Source organism: Cydia fagiglandana, chromosome 22 (assembly GCF_963556715.1).
Source record: "Cydia fagiglandana chromosome 22, ilCydFagi1.1, whole genome shotgun sequence".
In the NCBI taxonomy this organism is placed as follows: Eukaryota; Metazoa; Arthropoda; class Insecta; order Lepidoptera; family Tortricidae; genus Cydia; species Cydia fagiglandana.
Genome location: NC_085953.1, coordinates 11,372,892 through 11,393,739, shown reverse-complemented (window position 1 = coordinate 11,393,739; position 20,848 = coordinate 11,372,892). Strand labels below are relative to the sequence as shown.

General features: G+C 35.0%; 1 protein-coding gene across 3 annotated transcripts in view; it reads left to right on the top strand.

Annotated features, from left to right (window-relative positions):
- LOC134675422 (facilitated trehalose transporter Tret1-2 homolog) overlaps positions 1 to 20,848 on the top strand; it is a 176,474-nt gene that overhangs the window by 138,487 nt on the left and 17,139 nt on the right. Inside the window, exon 2 of one of the 3 annotated variants that reach the window (XM_063533675.1) lies at positions 14,047 to 14,107. The exons of 1 other annotated variant lie outside the window; for it this stretch is intronic. The gene's annotated coding sequence lies outside the window, so the exon portion shown is untranslated. Of the gene's footprint in view, positions 1 to 13,987; positions 14,108 to 20,848 lie in introns of those variants that run through there. One more of the 3 variants, XM_063533674.1, reaches the window with a different exon arrangement.

Below are 20,848 nucleotides of genomic sequence, written 5' to 3'. Positions count from 1 at the left end.
TCAATCAAATTTATTTTCTATAAGTAAGCACAGTTGCATGCATGCAAATACAGTTCATTTCGCTTACGTATAGTAATAATTATAAGTAAGAATACATCCAAATACATCCAATTGTGTAAAAATATTTTCAATAATGTCAATATCCAGGGTGGAAAATAAGGACTAGAGTTAAGCCACGGAAGTCTGCAGCGATTTTGATAGCCCTCGCAGTGCCAGTGTTATTTAAACGTCATCATAATTTCATAGAAGTTTGATGTTTAAAAAAATACTTGCATTGCGTGGGCTATCAAATCCGCTGCAGACTTTTCTTGGTCTGACTCTAGGTACGTTTGTGTGGAGAATCGATCGTCTCCTATCCTCTTAAGGATTCATATTGTAGATAGCCGACAATGCCTTTCGCCTAAGAAGAACTTATTAAGATGCCTCGAAGTACCCAATAGTGAGTGTAAACATTTTATGAATATTAAGTTATTTAAACCGGTTTAAAAAATTAACGGTAAGCAAAGCATGGGAAAATCTTCTCATCGTTAAAATTCAATACATATTCAGTATTAGCATACTCGTAGTTTGCGTTGAGCCAATATTTAAAAAGATAAATATGCCTAAAGTTGCTATATTTCTCCGTACTGTTGTATAGAATAGGGAACTATCTTTTCACCGAATCATATTAGGAATACAAATACATTTATTTCATTACTTTTTTACAGCTGTTCTTAGGTATAATTAAGTAGGTTCTTTTCTCCCATCTAATTAGTCCATCTTAGGTATAAAAAGTAGGTACCTAATTATTTATCAAAATATTTTGAACAAATTGTGTGAGTAATGAAAAAGGTGCGGGTACAGCTTGCTGGATTTAATATATAATTTCAGCTAATTGGAATACTATTAAGATTAAATAATATTTAAATTATGAAATATTGAAACTTGACAGGAAAAGAATCGAGAGCAAAATAAGGAGCCCACTGATTAACAGTCCGCCGGACGCTATCGGCGTGTCAGTTGAAACAAAATTTTGACAGTTCGAACAAGCATATTTTGTGATCTTTCTAAAGCATTTGATTGTGTGGATCATGGAACGCTCATTTTGAAATTAGAACACTATGGTCTGTCAGTAAATGCCCTAAACTTTATGTCTTCTTACCTTAGCAACAGAACACAAACAGTTGTTGTAAACAAAACCCGGTCTAGCGGTACTGTAGTCCAATTAGGAGTGCCACAAGGTTCTATTTTGGGTCCATTCCTGTTTTTGGTTTATATAAATGATTTGCCATGTGTAGTAGAAAATCTTTGTGAAATTGTTCTTTTTGCTGATGACACATCATTACTTTTTAAGGTTGATCGTAAATCTACCGATTACAGTGTAATTAACAGCACACTCGTTAATGTACTAAACTGGTTTACTATGAACAATTTGCTTCTTAATGCTAAGAAAACTAAATGCATTCGATTTTCTTTGCCGAATGTTAAACCAGTCGATACTAAGATACTTTTGAATAATGAATGCTTAGAGATGGTAGATAAAGCACTGTTTCTTGGTTTAACATTGGACAAAAATCTACAATGGAGTCCTCATATAAGAACACTAGCAAACAAATTAAGTTCGGCCGCTTACGCTGTGAGGAGAATTAGACAATTGACTAATGTTGAGACAGCTCGCCTTGTTTATTATAGTTATTTTCATAGTGTAATGTCATATGGTATTCTGGTTTGGGGCAAAGCAGCTGACATACAGACTATATTTGTCTTACAAAAGAGAGCCATTCGTTCTATATATAATTTAAGGGTGCGTGAATCATTAAGAGAACTTTTTAAAGAAATTAATATTTTAACTGTAGCTTCCCAATACATATATGATAGTATTATTTATGTTGTTAAGAATCTAGACTCCTTCACTAAGAATTCTGATGTCCATAACTATAATACTAGAAATAAAAATAAGCTTGCTATCAGAAAGTTTCGTGTTCGTAAAGTACAGAAGTCATTCGTTGGGCAATGCATTCATTTTTATAACAAGTTACCTGAGGATGCTTTAAGATTACCCTTTCCAGCTCTTAAGAATTACTTAAAAAAGTCATTGATGTTGAAGGCTTATTACAGAGTCGAGGACTACTTGACAGACAAACATGCATGGTCCAAACCAGAAACTGTAATAACGACAAGTAGCAATTAAAAACATTGTATTATGTGTAGAGTTAAAGGTGACTCAGCTCAGGTAAGAAAGCACATCAAATTGTATGAAAGCATGTCATAACAATCAGTTAGATTCATATAATATGTATTCTCATTTCTTTTATTGATTTTATTTTCTTTTCCTTTTGTAAGATTTGATTTGTTTTCTGAAAGAGCTACGTATTTATGATTTCATGTGCATATATGTTTATTTTTTATATCAAATTCTATAAAGTTATGTACTCACTGAGTATAATTGCATGAATTCTATAGTAACTTAAATTGTATTAATTACTCGTAATGCATGTTAATTATAAGATGTAATAATGTTTTGAAAAGATGTGTCCCGCCGAGTTTGTTGCCGGTCCCATATTGGGATACCCTCCTCCAATTGAGGGGGGATTTAAATCTTCTCGGGGCAGAGGTGTACGGTTGGAGCCGGTAAATTTATTTGACGTTCATAAGCGCATTGTAATATGCCTACTTGAATAAACTATTTTTTATCTTTTATCTTTATCTTTATCAACTGACAGGCCGATACCGTCCGGCGGACTGTTAATCAGTGGACCCCTTTTTAAGCTAAGTAGTTAGTTTTAAAGTCCTTGTTGCATTGATCAACGAAAATAGTATTAGATAATCGAAGAAATTGTGTCAAGAACAAATGATTGCATTTAGTGTTTGTCTTATTAACCGTGAGATCTAGGTAGCCCATGGTTAACAGTATAATATACAGTATGAAATTGTACCTACACAGTGCACACATTTTAGTCATGGTTGAGTAAAAAAATCAAATTGGCAAATAAATCTTTATAATGTTTAAATTTGCATAAACATTATATAGTTATTTGTACAACAAGAGATCAAAGTTTGATATTTCTTCGAGTGCTTATTTTGAGTCCCATGCAAGCGAAAGATTCTATAATAGATTCACGAGCGTAGCGAGTGAATCTAATTTAGAATCTTGAGCGTAGTAAGGGATTCAAAAGCGCACGAGATGTAAATAACTTTGATCTCGTGTAGTACACAAAATTTTTCACCCTAAGCAGTGAGAACATACCTAGAGGGACAGAGATAATAGAACCCAAGTATATCGAACTTGTATTAGACCCCGCATGTTGAAATGACATTTGACTATAAAGGTCACTTGAATGTCATTTTGTCTCACTCAGTGAGCAAAATCGCATTTTGCTCACTGTTTTTAAGAAGCAAAGTACCCTTGTTCGAGCTGCTGAGGTGAAAAAGATTTTTTCGCGTTGTAAAGCGAGCTGTAAAAAAAGATAAATGATGTAATAAAAATTTTCATTTAATTTCAAAAAGTGCGCAAAATGAGAGATTTAAGGGTTGAGATGAGAGCATGAGAAAGAGAGATTTTGAATTGGTTTATTGTAATAAGCGTCACATTTCTGTAAGAATAAATATTTACCTATAGATAGACCAAGATAAATCTGCAACGACTTTGATAGCACACGCAGTGCAAGAGTTATTTTAAATATCAAACTATGTCTTTGAAATTATGACGTACTTATAAATAACACTTGCACTGCGCATACTATTAAAATCATTGCCGACTTTTCTTGTTCTAACTTTACTCTGATCTATTAAATTCCGTAGTAAACAGTCAATTGCTGACTTTTCTAGACGCCATTGACATCGTGCCAACTTTTATTCCTATTACCAACCACATTCCCTCAAACTTACCAATATAACATGACCTCTATTCGTGCATAGATCATACGAAATCAAGGTTCAATTAAAACTGGATCTTGAGGCATGTTCTAGAGGGAATGGTGGAAATTATGCGCAGACGCTGGCCGTACAGTTCCCGCTCAGATTCGAGAAACAATAGTTTTATAAAACAATACCGAGTTTTATAGAAGAATAAAGTGTGAGTAATTATTATTGTGATATCATCTCGCTCTCATCTAAATATTTACCCTGTATACTGCTCCACCACCATTTGTTTTTCGTCCAGTATGAATTTAGAAATTATTGCGCGAAAATACCTAATCTACATGTTAGTTTGCTAAAGCTGCTAATTAATATATTAAAGTGATTTGATCCTCTAGCTCATTTTCCACACAATACCGTATTGGCTATATGTTTATAATGTTATTGCTGTTGGCTGACGTGAGCGAATTATATAAAAAAATATGAGTTTGTTTTTTATTGACCAATGCCTACCTTTGTTTGCTATAACTTAAGCCAAAGCTTGATATCTTTTTTTACATCGCCAAAAAAGGGCTTTGTCGTTTTACTACTTGGCAGGCTGGTTTTTCCAGATTACTTAATATAGAAAAACCATAAAAATATGTTTTTTCAATTGATTTTTTCTTCCCTTAGCCAAGTTTAGGAAAGTAAATATTTATAGGCCACTTATATAAGTATTAAGCTCTTTGAGTCTCCAACAGAAGACATACATCTCGCAATAAATATGGCTAAGGATTTAAAAACTTATACGTAACTTTAGGTCTTTAACCACAGGCTATCTACGTATTATTTTACACCATGCATGAAATAAAATAAAGCACCAGTAGATTAATAGAGAAACATAGACAGCAGTTATTTTTAGACACAATTTTTATTTTAATACCCGTATGAAACAATAAAGAGTAGGTAATTTGATTGTGACATCACATGTTTGTTTCATATACCGGGTGTGGCCTATAACACGAGCAAATATTTAAAACATAAATTGTGCTCCTTAAAGGGTGACGCGTTTGTTCAACAACTTTTAAAAATTATGAAGTATTTAGACTTCCTATTTTTCTTACAAAAAAAAATATTATCTTCAATGGACGCCATCGCCACGCCACCATATCATTTGTGATTGACGTTGATTGTCATAGTTGTCATGCCTTAAACATAACAAAATTCGCAATACATTGCGTCTTAGAATAAACTTCAATGTGTATTAAAAATCAAACCACAAGTTATTTTTAAAAGTTGCTGTACAAATGTTGGTCAGTATGAGGAGTACAGCCTACAGTTAAATTTTTTGCTCATATTACAGACCACACCCGGTATAAATTCCATTACGACAGTACAAGAAAGGAAACTGATTTGACTAGTAGTCAACATACTCTATTAAAGAATGCCTATCTATTAGAAGAGGCATATGGGTTTTTATTAGTCTTTATTGGAGGCGGGGCATTTTATGATCACTACTACGAACAACACCGATAAATTACTTACACAAGTAATGGCATTACTTTATACTAGCTGTTGCGTTTTTTGGTGTTCCGTACAAAACTTTGTTCACGGAACTTTTATTTTTAATTAGCCTATTAGGCCCCACTTGCACCATTCCACTAACCCGGGGTTAAGTGGTTAAACCTAATAACCTAATGTCTAATTGTACTGGTAACCATGGTAATTCCAGTTTTAACCGGTTATTCCCGGGTTAGTAGAATGGTGCAAGTGGGCCTTAGTGTGTCCCACTGCTGGGCAAAGGCCTCCCCTCTTTCCCGCCAATTAACACTTTACTTTACTACCTAGTTTTAAATATTATGTTATTTATTAATAATGTTTGTTTGAATAAATAATCCATAAACCTCAAGAGCTGACAAGAAATATTATAACAAACAACGTGGAATACCTAGCAATGCACCGAGGAGAAGTTTCATAAGTTGCGAAACTTCTATGAAGAATATTCTCTGGAACTTTTTTTTTTGCTAGCCCCAGCCTAGCCTAAGGTGTCCCACTGCTGGGCAAAGGCCTCTCCCCTTGTCTTCCACGACTCCCGACATAGCGCCTGCTCTGGCCACTCTCTCTGGAACTTAAATTTAATAAACAATCTAATCGTGTCAAGACCGACGTAGACACATGCCATTTTAAATGTGTGAGACCGAGACAGCGCTATGCATCTATACCCACATATAGGGTCATTACAGTAGCGTAGATGCCTCGATTTTAATTTCTACTAGTAGTAGAACTATGGAACTACAATTAACACTAAACTAAAAACACTAACACTAAACTTAAAATCGTAGTTCAAGACCAAAAAAAGTAAGACTATGTTAGCACTTTTTACTAGCGCGTCTTGTATATTGTAAAAATAAGTAAATAAAAGTACTTTTTGAAATCGTAGGAGTAAAATTACCAAAAAAATAAATTATCTTAGCGTGTTTATTTATATAAAAGGAATTTACTATTTTACTAACAATTTATTGCAGTGGCAACATTGTCTTACTTTTTTTGGTCTTGAACTACGATTTAAAGTTTAAATTAAAAACACATAACCAGATCAAACATTGTATATTAAAGTTTAAATTAGAGACAATAAAAATTTTGCCGTATCGGGATCTAGCCGTAAACGATATCTATGTATGCTTGATACATTGTTTAAATTTGATTCGTTTTGGATTTATGTAAGTCAATTAGAATCATGTACCATTTTAGGTATAATAAAATACCTAATTAATTCGCTAAAATTCCTGGCATTTTCGTATTCCGGCCGCATTCCTGACAAACGGACTGACGTCTGGTAACCCTATTTGGGAGGGCTTCAGGGCTTATGTGTGGTCATCATCATCGTCATCATCTCAGCCATAAGACGTCCACTGCTGAACATAGGCCTATCAAGCCTATTCGGATTTCGAGATAATCGCAAGATCTAGAGACGATTTAGAGATGAACTAGATCTATATTAGATATCGACTAGATGTGACTTGGATATCTAAGTCATAACTTGTCGAAATCGTTCAAGAGGACCTCCAGAATCGCGGAAACGTCAAATTTGACATATCTATCTTACAAATATCTTTAAATTATCCATATCGTAACTTGTTGAAGTCTAGTAGAAATCTAATTCATTTTCCGAATCGAGCCGTATGTGTGTGTATGTGTGGTGACCGCGAGTTATTTTTATACCTATTATATATAAATACATATTTATGCTTTAATCTTGTTGCCGAGGCGATCTGTGCCTCAAACAATACTATATAAGTATGCACCGAGAATCTCGACACGCGTTAGGTATCGCGTGTCAACTGTTTATAAATATGACCCTTATTCAACTAATTGATATACTTCAAGATGTGTACCCAAGTCTTTGTTAAATAACAGAATTATCTCTAAGCATTGATATGAGTAATATCTGTTTACGTTCGCACTTCCTATCTGTATGTCACATGACGGTTGCTATTCACAGATTTCAGCGTGCACGTCGTCTTAACAGGACCAGTAAGAGTGACCTCGAGGTGTATTCCTCATCATCATCATCTCAGCCATAAGACGTCCACTGCTGAACATAGGCCTCCCCCTTAATTCTCCGAGTCCTCCCGACTTCCCGAATTAAGGCCGAGCCACACCGGCTTGCGTGTGCGTGACGTGCGCGTGTGCGTGCGCTAAAAGGTCGGAGCCCCACACGCACACGTCACGCAAGCGGTGTGCCATCTCTCATAAGGATCTGTATACTACAACGCCGCACGCGCACGTGCACGTCACGCACACGCAGCCGGTGTGCACAGGCCTTTAAGGTGTATTCGAATTGTTAAAATATGATAGTATTTCTTTGGCATACATTTCAGTAACTTCATTCATACATTGGGACTACTATCGAATCAGGGACGTATTTCAAAACTTAGGAATATATTGAATGATTTGCCATTTTTTTTATTAAGTCCTTCCTAGTAACACGATGCGTATTTGCGCGTGTGTGTATGTTTACACAAAAAACACTCAATAAAAAAAATACCAATTGAACGAACGTAAAAAAATTCCGTCAGTCTCGAATTATTGAAATATATTATTCTGAGAATGTTTAAAAAAACAATACACCGTTTCAAAAAACACGCTTACCTTTTTAAATAGGTACTATAAATAAATAAAAATTCCCAAGGTCTCAGATTATATAAAAAAACTGTAGAACTCAAAATATTCTGGTCAATAGCTCAAAGTCGATACGAAATGTAATCGGAACACGCGGCCTTATTTCTCTCCCTTATCGTGTATTCACTCCATTTAGTACAGTTGTTGAATAAAACCTGAATAAACTATAATGACCTTAATTAATTTCATAACTACATATATAGGTACCTAGGTATACTACCGGTACAGACACAAGTCTAGTAAAGTGCCTATCGTTCATAAAAAACCGCCAATCGAAACTTTAATATTGTATGGAGAGTGACACATTTGAACGCAATATCAAGAACCCTTTATAGCAAAAAAAATTAAGAGCTAACAGGAGTGGTCTTTTCTCCATACAAACGTACTCGACTGTTTCCTCCGTTGGTTTTTGATGCTAGAGCAATGATTTTTTCAACACAGATTAATATTGTCAATATCTGTGTCTGACCGTTTTGTTTTTTTTGATATTTTTGTTTTTTAAGGCGCTAGAGCCATTTAAAAATGGCCAAAATGGCCTCATTGACTATGCCGCAATGAAAGGCGTAGTATTCAAAATTGATATCAATTAGCCAAAATGCAAAACGGTCCAACACAGATAATTTCATAATCATTTAGATTTCCAAATTTGGTTACGATTGGTTAAGTTTTGGAGGAGGAAACAGTCGAGTACGAAACCTCGAATTTTGAGATTTTTACGCAGGATTTTTCGCCTTGTCCTTATCCCACTAGTTTTAGGAGCCGTTTCCGTTAGCGAGACGGTTATATTTACAGAAAATGTTTAAAACTCAGCTCCTGTTTCGTCTTAAGAAAAACCCCCTTTTTCATGGTAATTTAGGTAGATTGGGATAACATTAAATGCGAGATAATTTTGAAAATTGCTCATATCTAAACTGCAAAACGTAATTCAAGACCAAAAAAAGTGAGACAATGTTGCCATTGCAATAATTTGTTTCTAAAATTGTAAATTCCTTTTGATAAATAATCACGCTAAGATAATTTATTCATTAGTAATTTTACTCCTACTATTTAAAAAAGTACTTTTATTTATTTATTTGTACATAAATACAAGACGCGCTAGTAAAAAAGTGGCAACATTTCTTACTTTTTTTGGTCTTGAATTACGTTTTGCAGTATAAGTAGCACTTCTTTCTTTGGCAAAACTTACGCTACTGCAAAGCTTGCCCAGGCATCTTGCTTTCTGTTGCTACAGTTGCATTAAATTTTCAAAATTATCCGGCATTCGAGCTAGCCCCAATGCACCTCACTTAAAAGTAACTATGTTAGTTTGAAATCTTAAAAAAAATGTCACCACATTAGTTACTGTGTTTCACAAGGCGGAAATAACAACCCCTTTATCTGTGTATTATGTGTATTTGATAATGTGTCATACTCTTTTGAAATAAGATTGTTAATTTGAAATAGTTAATATTTAGTTTACATATAACATTCACATACAATTTACAACAGAACTGTTCTAATAGAGTCAATTAATTCTGAGCTTTATATAATTCGCAACTAAGTCTTTTTTGCATTGATTTGTTTTTATTTGCAAGGAAGAATAACGTTCTGATTGAATATAAGGTATGAGTTTTTTTACCCGGAATTGTGGCGCGTTTTTTGTTATATTTTTTAATCAATAAATTCGTTACATCATTTTAATTCGATTTATTTGATTGTTGCATAAACAACCGGCTATGGTTGTTAATAGTTTATTTTATTAGTTACCTACCTAGTTTAATTTGACGTAATAAGTCAAACATTTTGAGTGTTCCGTACAAAACTTTGCCACGGAGCACTTATTACCTAAATCACTTTGGTTTGGAAATCGGTTTTTTAAATATTTTATTAAACAAAACCGGGCAAGTGCGAGTCGGACTCGCGCACGAAGGGTTCCGTACCGTAATGCAAAAAAAAAACAAAAAGAAAACGGTCACCCATCCAAGTACTGACCACTCCCGACGTAGCTTAACTTTGGTCAAAAATCATGTTTGTTGTATGGGAGCCCCATTTAAATCTTTATTTTATTCTGTTTTTAGTAGGTATTTGTTGTTATAGCGGCAACAGAAATACATCATCTGTGAAAATTTCAACTGTCTAGCTATCACGGTTCGTGAGATACAGCCTGGTGACAGACGGACGGACGGACGGACGGACAGCGAAGTCTTAGTAATAGGGTCCCGTTTTACCCTTTGGGTACGGAACCCTGATAAATACGAGTAAATGGTATAGTAAGTGTAGGTACAACTAGTATTTTATCTATTTCTCCAAGTGATCGAGAGCTCTTCCACGTGTTACTTAATAATATGTTTCGATTTGATAAGGATCTCGATTTTTGACAATCATTTTGATTTTTTTACGATAACAATTTTTTCTGCACTATACACAACCGAGGCTTGAATACATTATATTTCGTCAGGTGACAAGCAAAAAGTCACTAATTACTAAAAAAAATTTAAACAAAAATCGACCTTTTTTTTAGTACTAATACGGTTCACTATGGGTATGAACTTGTGGTTGTACTTAGTGAATTTTGCTTGTCATCCGACGATTTATAAGTAGAGGTTAGAATACCGTATGCTCATTAGAAATACAGGGAACCAGTTACAAGTACAAGTACATATGTATAATGTAGGTAGGTACTTACCTATGTATGAATGTTTGTTTTAAACCTAGTTATTAGGGTTCCGTACCCAAAGGGTAAAACGGGACCCTATTACTAAGACTTCGCTGTCCGTCCGTCAGTCCGTCCGTCCGTCCGTCTGTCACCAGGCTGTATCTCACGAACCGTGATAGCTAGACAGTTGAAATTTTCACAGATGATGTATTTCTGTTGCCGCTATAACAACAAATACTAAAAACAGAATAAAATAAAGATTTAAATGGGGTTCCCATACAACAAACGTGATGTTTGACCGAAGTTAAGCAACGTCGGGCGGGGTCAGTACTTGGATGGGGGACCGTTTTTTTTTTGCCTTTTTCTGCATTATGGCACGGAACCCTTCGTGCGCGAGTCCGACTCGTACTTGCCCGGTTTTGTTATTTATTAATATGATCGTGATCAGATCCCACTGTTTGTAAAGTCGATTCACACTTAACTAGTTTCATTTTGTCAGTCACGCACTGATAATAAATTTAAAATTGAATATTGAGAAATACACTGAAATACTAGGAATTAAATTAAAATAATGACTTCCGAGGTAATAAAAAACAAAAAATATATATATATTTTAAATGCTCAAGGACACATTTCACAAATTCATACTATTTTTGATTTGTAAGTCACGCGAGTATAAATAAAAAAAAATAATGCATTTTATATATTTTGATGTTAGTTTGTAGCAAAATGGGATTAGTTGACAAGCGGACCCCAGGCTCTCATGAGCCGTAGCGAAATGCCGGGATAACGCGAGGAAGAAGAAGAAGAAGAGTTTGTAGCAAAACGTGAAAAATTATCGAGGTGGATAAAAAGCGTAATATGGAACTAAATGATACCTACTATTTTCTTTAATATTCGATTTTATTAAGATGTAATGCAGCAAAAAATTACATTTTCCTAAGGGTTTTATAACTACGCGATCTTGATGTGTCTATTACTTGAAAACGCTTTTTTAATAATCAGTAACTACTTACTCGTATTACTTATGAAAGAAAAATAATGTAAATAATCGTATATTATTCATAATTGTTACATATTTGCCGTGACTTATTTTTCTAAAGTGTTTTTCAATAAAAAAACACGTCAAGATTGTTTACCTTTTTTCTAATGCTAACAAAACGAACTAAGGGCCAGAAACGAGCTTGGAACACCCCTGGAGTTGCAAGACTTGCATTGCAGGTGTCCAAAAGCTATGGTGATTACTATTACAGGCGGGCCGTATGCTTGTTTGCCACCAATGTGGTATAAAAGAGGGCTGAAAAGCTAATAGTTCAGCTGACTGTACATTTAATTAAACTACTAAACTCAAGATACAGTAAAACTAAATAAAAACCGGGCAAGTGCGAGTCGGACTCGCGCACGAAGGGTTCCGTACCATAATGCAAAAAAAAAAACGAAAAAAAATGCAAAAAGAAAACGGTCATCCTGACCACGCCCGACGTTGCTTAACTTTGGTCAAAAATCACGTTTGCTGTATGGGAGCCCCACCTTAAATCTTTATTTTATTCTGTTTTTAGTATTTGTTGTTATAGCGGCAACAGAAATACATCATCTGTGAAAATTTCAACTGTCTAGCTATCACGGTTCGTGAGATACAGCCTGGTGACAGACAGACGGACGGACGGACAGCGAAGTCTTAGTAATAGGGTCCCGTTTTACCCTTTGGGTACGGAACCCTAAAAAGCTTGATTACAAAGTGCAACCATTCACCCACATATATATATACCTACTTATTATATGTTTTATACCTATAAACTAACATGTATTTATAACTACAAACAAACAAAACATAACAAACCATAAATAAAAATAAAAAAATTGTTTGGAGACAAAAAAAACATAAGGGTCTACCGCGAACCACGTTCGACGTGTTGCCTCCCTGTCACACTTACGTACGAATTTACAAGTGCGACAGAGAGAGAGATAGTGGACTTTTTATTCGCTTTGCTAGTGTGCGTAACTTGAGCACATTAAACTTATTTTTATACTCTAAGAACTTATTTTTACAAGGTATTTTTAAATATAACATGTTGTTACCTTTAAAGGAAGAATTAATGTAATGCGGACCTGACACTATCAATAATAATGACATTATAATACAGTAGGGTTCTACTGTATCATAATGTCAATTGTCATTATAATACAATAGTGTTCTACTGTAATATATTGTCAATTATAATACAATAGGGTTATATAGCATTGTCTCAATCATTTCTTTTTGACATAATTCATAATTTTTTATTGCATGAAAATGAGTACAAAAGGTGTTAGCATATACAAAAAGTCCATCACAATCTGCCGAGGTCCAGCAGCACGCAATGTTTCTTAAATCTAAAACTACAACTAAATCAATTTAGCTATAACTATAAAATAGCAAATTAATAAATTACATAATATTGAAACTGTTCATACATATGTTAATAATTAGAGGAAAAAATAATTACAATAAAGATAAGTCACTCTTGCGCCGCCGCCGTGTAACAGTCACATCCAAAACAATCCCAAACAGCTGATCCATTTTCACTGTTGCCGACTGTATTAGCATTAGGTACTATATGCTATTGCTGACTGCTATTTTAAAACTAGTGACATACTTACAAATAGTTAAAAACCAATATTTAATTTTTAGGGTTCCGTACCTCAAACGGAAGAAACGGAACACTTATAGGATCACTCGTGCGTCTGTCTGTCAGTCCCTCTGTCACAGCCCATTTTCTCGGAAACTACTGGACCAATTAAGTTGAAATTTGGTAGACATATTTATGTGAGCCAAAGATGGACATATGTATAACATAAACAAGGGGGCAAATGAGAAAGTTAAAAAATAAAGTTTTTCAAACAAGAGTATACCTATATCAAATGAAAGAGCCCATCTTGAGAATTTCAAATATTTTTTTCATAATTTTAAAATACATAGGTTTTAAGAAATACATAGGTTTGAAGTTATTTAAGAAAATAGCCAAAATATGACCATTCCCGCCCCTTTATCTCCGAAACTACTTAGTACAAAATTTTGAAAAACATACACAAAACAATTCTCTTCCTATAGACGACAGGAAAACCTATTAGAAATGTGCAGTCAAGCGTGAGTCGGACTTAATGTACGGAACCCTTGAAACGCGAGTCCGACTCGCACTTGGCCGGTTTTTCTTTATTTTTATCTATAAATAAAGAAAAACATGAGAAACGAAGGCATATTTAGATTACAAATGTTTGAATTAGAACTAAGTGTTGTTTACACAGACGGACATTTTTTAATTACTCAACGATTACACTTAACCACACCAGACGTACGCATCTCGCTATATTATTGCTATCAATGATCTATAGATCATGCAGTCCCCGCTCGATCGCCGCCGCTCGCGCCCGCGCTGCCACAGACAAGTGTTGATCGAATAGTTGACAGTGTTTGTGTAAACGAATAATAAAAAGGTTAGCCTATTATTTTTATCTGTGGCTTTTCATATAAATAGAATAGAAGAAATGTGACAAGGGATACTCACAAGAATTTAATGTTTTTTTTATAATTTTGTTACATTTTTGCAAATTTAATCTAGAGGTAAGGTAAGTACCTATAAAAACTATTAGAAAATGGCACAAAATGGTTATGAAAAAATATTTTCCATGTTAAGAATAATAAATACAAATAAAATATTTATAACATAAGTACAGATTAATACATATCCCTTCTAGTTGGTAAAGTTTCTTTCAATGTAAGTTAAAATTTTGATTTTTTAGGGTTCCGTACCCAAAGGGTAAATGGGACCCTATTACTAAGACTTCGCTGTCCGTCCGTCCGTCCGTCCGTCTGTCACCAGGCTGTATCTCACGGACCGTGATAGCTAGACAGTTGAAATTTTCACAGATGATGTATTTCTGTTGCCGCTATAACAGCAAATACTAAAAACAGAATAAAATTAAGATTTAAATGGGGCTCCCATACAACAAACGTGATTATTGACCAAAGTTAAGCAACGTCGGGAGTGGTCAGTACTTGGATGGGTGACCGTTTTTTTTTTGCTTTTTTTTGTTTTTTTTTTGCATTATGGTACGGAACCCTTCGTGCGCGAGTCCGACTCGCACTTGCCCGGTTTATACTATATGTATTTAATCGTAAAATCCGTAAAAAGACAAGACGTCCAATATATGTAGACCTCTTACGTCAGACAAGACTACTAGTCCAGGTATCAGAAATAAACAGCCAAAATCGTTGTAGTGCATAATTGTTTTCCATTGTATTATTTTCTCGGAAACGTTCGTATTTGCCAACTTTAGTACTTTTTGTACTGATACTGACAGAAATAGCAAGACACGTTCGTAAGTTTCCGTGAAAATACGATGGAAAATAATTATTATGCAAAAACTATAGTATCGGAATCCGCAAATCACCTACTTACATAGGGGCTGTCCATAAATTACGTCATCGGTTTTTGACGATTTTTGAACCCCGTAAAATCATCCAAAAATCATGCTTCGAATGACCCGGTTTCCTACCATCATCCGATGTTCAGACCCCCCCCCCCCCCCCAATTTAGCTCAATTAAAATAGCAAATCCAGATTAATTTCCACCTTTATAAGCGCGACGCATTGGCGACATAGCGTTTTTTTAGCACTTGATACTTAACTATTTTCTTACTTTTCTTATTGGAAGTACGAAAAGAAATAAATGTATAACAATTGAACCACGTGTACGTGTCTAATAATTTCGTAGGGAAGGTTATTTTTTATAACAGTTTAATCAAAATAATTACATCTGTTGGATGCGTTTTAAGCATGACTGATCGTGTTAATGTATGCATGTATGTGTCAACATCAGTCGCCAATAAATCTTCAAACAGTCCACACGTCTCTCTTTAAGAAAAATCCCTACATACAAATATCAACCTTATTACAAAGAACATTATCCTAATTTTGGATTCCTACACTCTTATTTGGGATAAACTACAACTTTGCCTCGAACAGACGGGCAAAAATATAATAAGCACTTAATTTTATTTTCTTCCTCAATATCCAAACATTACTACTTTATACAAAAACCTAGTTTCGCTCGGTTGATAAACACACAAGTCATTGAAACCTAGTATCAAAAAGAATAGATAGTATAGAGGGGTCCTGTCATTGTCAATTTTGTGGTCACGTCACAGTCACGGTACATTTACTGCCATCTATCGACACACGATTAAAACTTAAAATAAAGTTGAAAATGTATAAAATAATCAAAATATGTTTACGGATAAATGATTCTTAATTTTTATTGTTCCATACTGACCCATGTTCTTTCACTGATATGTGTTAAAATTGTTAAATACCAAACGGTGTCGTTACCGCCATCTAGCCGAGAATAGGCCAAAGGTACGGTTAAGGTTCGAGAATGACTTTTTCTTGGCCGTCCGAGGCACGTTTTTTTCTTAGACTTTATTTATCTTATACGGAGTTATATATATCTCTGCTAGTATCTAGCAGGAAGTATGATACGTATGACATGTATTTACATTTATGATATTATAATTAATGCATAATAAATTAGTATACAACGACAATAATCAATGATAAATCGTGATTTTAGAAATAATTACACTGAATATGTAGGACAAGAGGTATAGGTACCTATTTATTGTATTTTAAACCCTTTATTTATTTTTCTTCTTAAGTTAGGTTAATTATAATATGAATATAAAAGTAAAATATATAAATTTTAAATATTATTATCTGATGTGAACTTTATGCAATCGTGTATTTATTAACTTATGTCAGATACTTGAACAATCGAAATTCATTAAATATCGAAGTATTTTATCAAATATGTTTTTGAGTATAGGTACCTTTTGCTTTCGCTGATATCTGTAAAATTTTGATTGCTTTGCTCGTTAAAAGTTGAAAGACTTAATACGTCTTATGTTTTCTGCGTGTATTTAACAAAATACTGTTATTTAAGACATACTTACGGTGTGATTGCGCTTATAATTGTACATAATAGGAAACTCAATTTGGGTATCCATCAAATTTTATCGAAACCCGACGGAAAAAAATCGATAGCAAAATAAAAATCGGCCCATCTAAAATGAAAAACTTATCTTAAAGTATTTTTTTTCTCTCGGATGCACTTTGACATGTGATTGATAATGTTACCGAGTAAGAGGGAGAATGACTTTCACCTCTCACTTTCACAATTATTACAACATGCAATAATATTATGGATTACTGATATAAACATTATGGTAGGTATGTAAGAATGTTTAAAATTCCAAATGCTATAATTACTAAAATTAAAGTTCAAGTTCAAATATAGGTAGGTACTTTATTCATGTAAGCCTAGCAACAAGCACTTATGAAATGTACGTAAGTATTACATAGACCTACTTATCTTAAGTTAATTATCAGAGCAATTTATTGATGTTATATTTTCTTTTATTCATGTTATTATTATTAGCAATTTGTTAATTATTATACAGATCAAATTTAATAAATAATTTAAATGTGACGTTGTCATGCAAAAGGTACCACTTTGTCTCTTAGAATGAGGACGTTTGCTTGTGTCTTTATACGAATAACGTAGGCTACGGTGACTGCTTACCATCAGGCGGGCCGTATGCTTGTTTGCCACCGATGTGGTATAAAAAAAAGTGTCAGAGCGTACTTATGGCAAGCGACAATGTGGTACCTTTTACTCATGAACGACACAAATATAGACACGTATTATCTTGATACAGGGATTTTTAAAACGATCGAACTTGTTTAAATATACCTAAAGCACATAACTCTTCTCACATTAAATTGGGTCTTAGATTTTAGACATGTGTAAGTAATGCTCGTAATATCACAAATGAGATATCTCTCGAACACGTAATATGGCATTACGTATCTCTCCGCGAAATCAACCAGTACTTCAAACATCACGCATCACGCGAGCCGCACCGAGCGCGCGAGCGCCAACGACCGGCCGAAGCGCGCGAAATGGATTCAATTCCAAATACATTGACTCGCCGATATGAACGGTCAGTTCAAGTCTACGCACGGAGCGCGTAATCTGTAATGTCACTTGTGATAGTGTCATGTTTGTTCGCCATGCCATGCCATCATTGCTTTGTTATCTCGCTCGCACTCGCACTCAGTGCTCGCTCGCTCTCGCTCTGCGATGCTTTCGGCTATCTTCGGAACCATTCGGATAGGTCCGCTCGGCCGATCGCCGCGGTTTAAGTTGTCACTCACTAATATTTTTACGAATATGATTTTCTGCAATAGATTTAAAACTCTAATGCGTCCGCGTAGAGCTTAAAATGTTTTCTTATAATACAAGAAGGACGCGGTCAAATGGAGTAATTTATTTGCGATTTTGAATTTGACGAAAACCGTTTATTAATTATTATTGTTGTGAAATGTTTGATAGTTTGCTTGACTTTCGCGGTTCGCGGCAATTGTTTATCCTTTAATTTAATTGTGAATTAGTGCATATCGAGACTGACTGTAGAAATTCGAGTTGTTTATAAAGACTGATTGAACTAAATTGCAAATACGAGTATAGTTAAATTGTGAAAAGTGTAAATAATAGTTTCGTTATGGCAATATTCTGATAATGTATTAGTGCTGGTGAGTAATTGCTTTTTTACGGACTATTGGTGACTTTAACTTGATTGACCTATTTAAAAAAAATGGATATAAACGACCTGGACCTGGACTTTACGGATATAGAACCAAAGCGAGCAAAATGTACGCATTGTTATAGAATACTCGCCATATCGGGAAGCTCCATAGGCAATTATCTACCTCCGAAACTTACATACATATTACATAATTACATTATTTTATAATTTATAAGAACTAACCAAAAATCTTTCACATAAAGGTGACAAAACGCAACGCGTAATAAAAAGATCGATCGCCGATACGGATCCGAGACGCCCTAGAATCACTAGAGTGCTGTATGCGCTGTAAGAGATAGCTGTAATGTGGCTGTCTCGCGCGCGCCCGAGCGCTGTTTCACGTTCGGGTCATGTTTCGAGTGATGAGTGATGTGATATCTCAGTGTACCATTACGTGTTCGGAAAAGTGATGTGATATAGCATCACTTTTCGAAGCACTGTTTCGCGCATGTCTCTTAGATTTCTGTTTCAGAATTATAACTAATGATAATCTGACAAATATTACATTATGACTATCAATAATTATGTCAAACAAAGGGATATATATTATCCGAACTATAGGTCGATTTGTGTATGTTCGATTCGTCGTCCTAAATATTTATTTTATTTTAAACGTGGATTGTAGTAAAATTATTTAGAATTGTTAACTTGCCAATTATGTTTTTGCCAGTTAATTGTAACCGGACACCAGTTAAAGAAGTGATGTATCACGCGTGTATTATCAATTTATCATTCCAATGATGTCATTGCAATAATATCAATAATTTGCGTCAAACTATTCGATACGGATTGTATCAACTGTCAATATAATATTTTTGGCAATATTTCTGGGTCAACACATATAACTATCCATATTAAATAGATAACTAATTAAAATATATTTATTTTCACCTCAAAAAGGATACATTTAACAATATTAACTTTTAGATAGAGTAAATCACTACTTAGATTGATAGTATCCTTTGTTGGAGACTGGAGTCAGAACTGGGAACCGATTTGTGAATTTCGATCGCTCGATTTCGTCACTCGAAAATCGGTTGAAAACGGCGAAATTATAATTTTAGATACGAGCGATCGAAATTTGGAATCTATTGGTATTGACCACTCGATTTCAATTCTATTAGTAGAATTTAAATGCCTAGTAGTGGAGATATTATTTTTTGAAATGCACGTTACGAAATCGAGTGGTCGAAATTCAAAAATCGGGTCACTGGGCGTAAACAGTGAACGCTGGGTGTACACCTGTAATACAGATCTCCAGGCCACATTATAAACTACCTATTGGAAATATATTTATTCATATATATGGTACAAAAAACAAGTCAAAAAACAATAAATAAAAATAACTTAAAATTAAACTAAATACAAACTATTCTAAAATAAAATAAAACTTATCTAAACTAAATCTAAAAAGGCCCCTGTGGCGAGGTCCCCAAGATGCTGGCTGCGTTACCACGCTGAACTGCCAGACTGAAGCGTCGAGCGGGGTAACTGCGAGGCGGCAACAGAGGGGTTTTAGTGGGTAAACCTGGGGTCTCATTAGCCCACAACAGGGAGTCCCACATAACCATCCCGGCCCGTCCACGCGCCGGATGGTATGCGTAAAGCATTTCCCCTCTTAAAAAAAAAGGTAACTGCCAGCTCTCGGGTCCCCAGTTGTTGCGTCACTGAGTCTCTTTGAAAGGTCTCCAAAGACACTCAGGGCGCCAGGACCCCGACGCATTTATTTGTGACATATGTTATGCGCGGTGGGGCAGAGTTATCTTACAAATTAAAACACGTTAGAATAAATCCATAAAGAAAACAATAAACCATTATATAATATTACTAGCGGTGCCCCGGCTTCGGACGAGTTAACAAATTATACACATAAACCTTCCTCAAGAATTACTCTATTGATAGGTGAAAACCGCATGAAAATACGTTCAGTAGTTTTTGAGTTTATCGCGAACAAACACACAAATAGAGAGACGCGGCGGGGGACTTTGTATTGTAGAGTAATACCTTTAAAAGTCTGCAGCAAGTTTTGCTCACGCAGTGCATGTGTTAATTACTCGTCATAATTTCATAGAAGTATGACGTCAATAAAAAACCGGGCAAGTGCGAGTCGGACTCGCGCACGAAGGGTTCCGTACCAAAAAGCAAAAAAAAACGGTCACCCATCCAAGTACTGATCCCGCCCGACGTTGCTTAACTTTGGTCAAAAATCACGTTTGTTGTATGTGAGCCCCATTTAAATCTTTATTTTATTCTGTTTTTAGTATTTGTTGTTATAGCGGCAACAGAAATACATCATCTGTGAAAATTTCAACTGTCTAGCTATCACGGTTCGTGAGATACAGCCTGGTGACAGACGGACGGACGGACGGACGGACGGACGGACGGACGGACAGCGAAGTCTTAGTAATAGGGTCCCGTTTTACCCTTTGGGTACGGAACCCTAAAATGACACAATTTGCACTGCGTGGGCTGTCAAAATCGCTGCAGACTTTTCTCGGTGTAACTCTAAGGATTATTTCAATTCCTACCAAA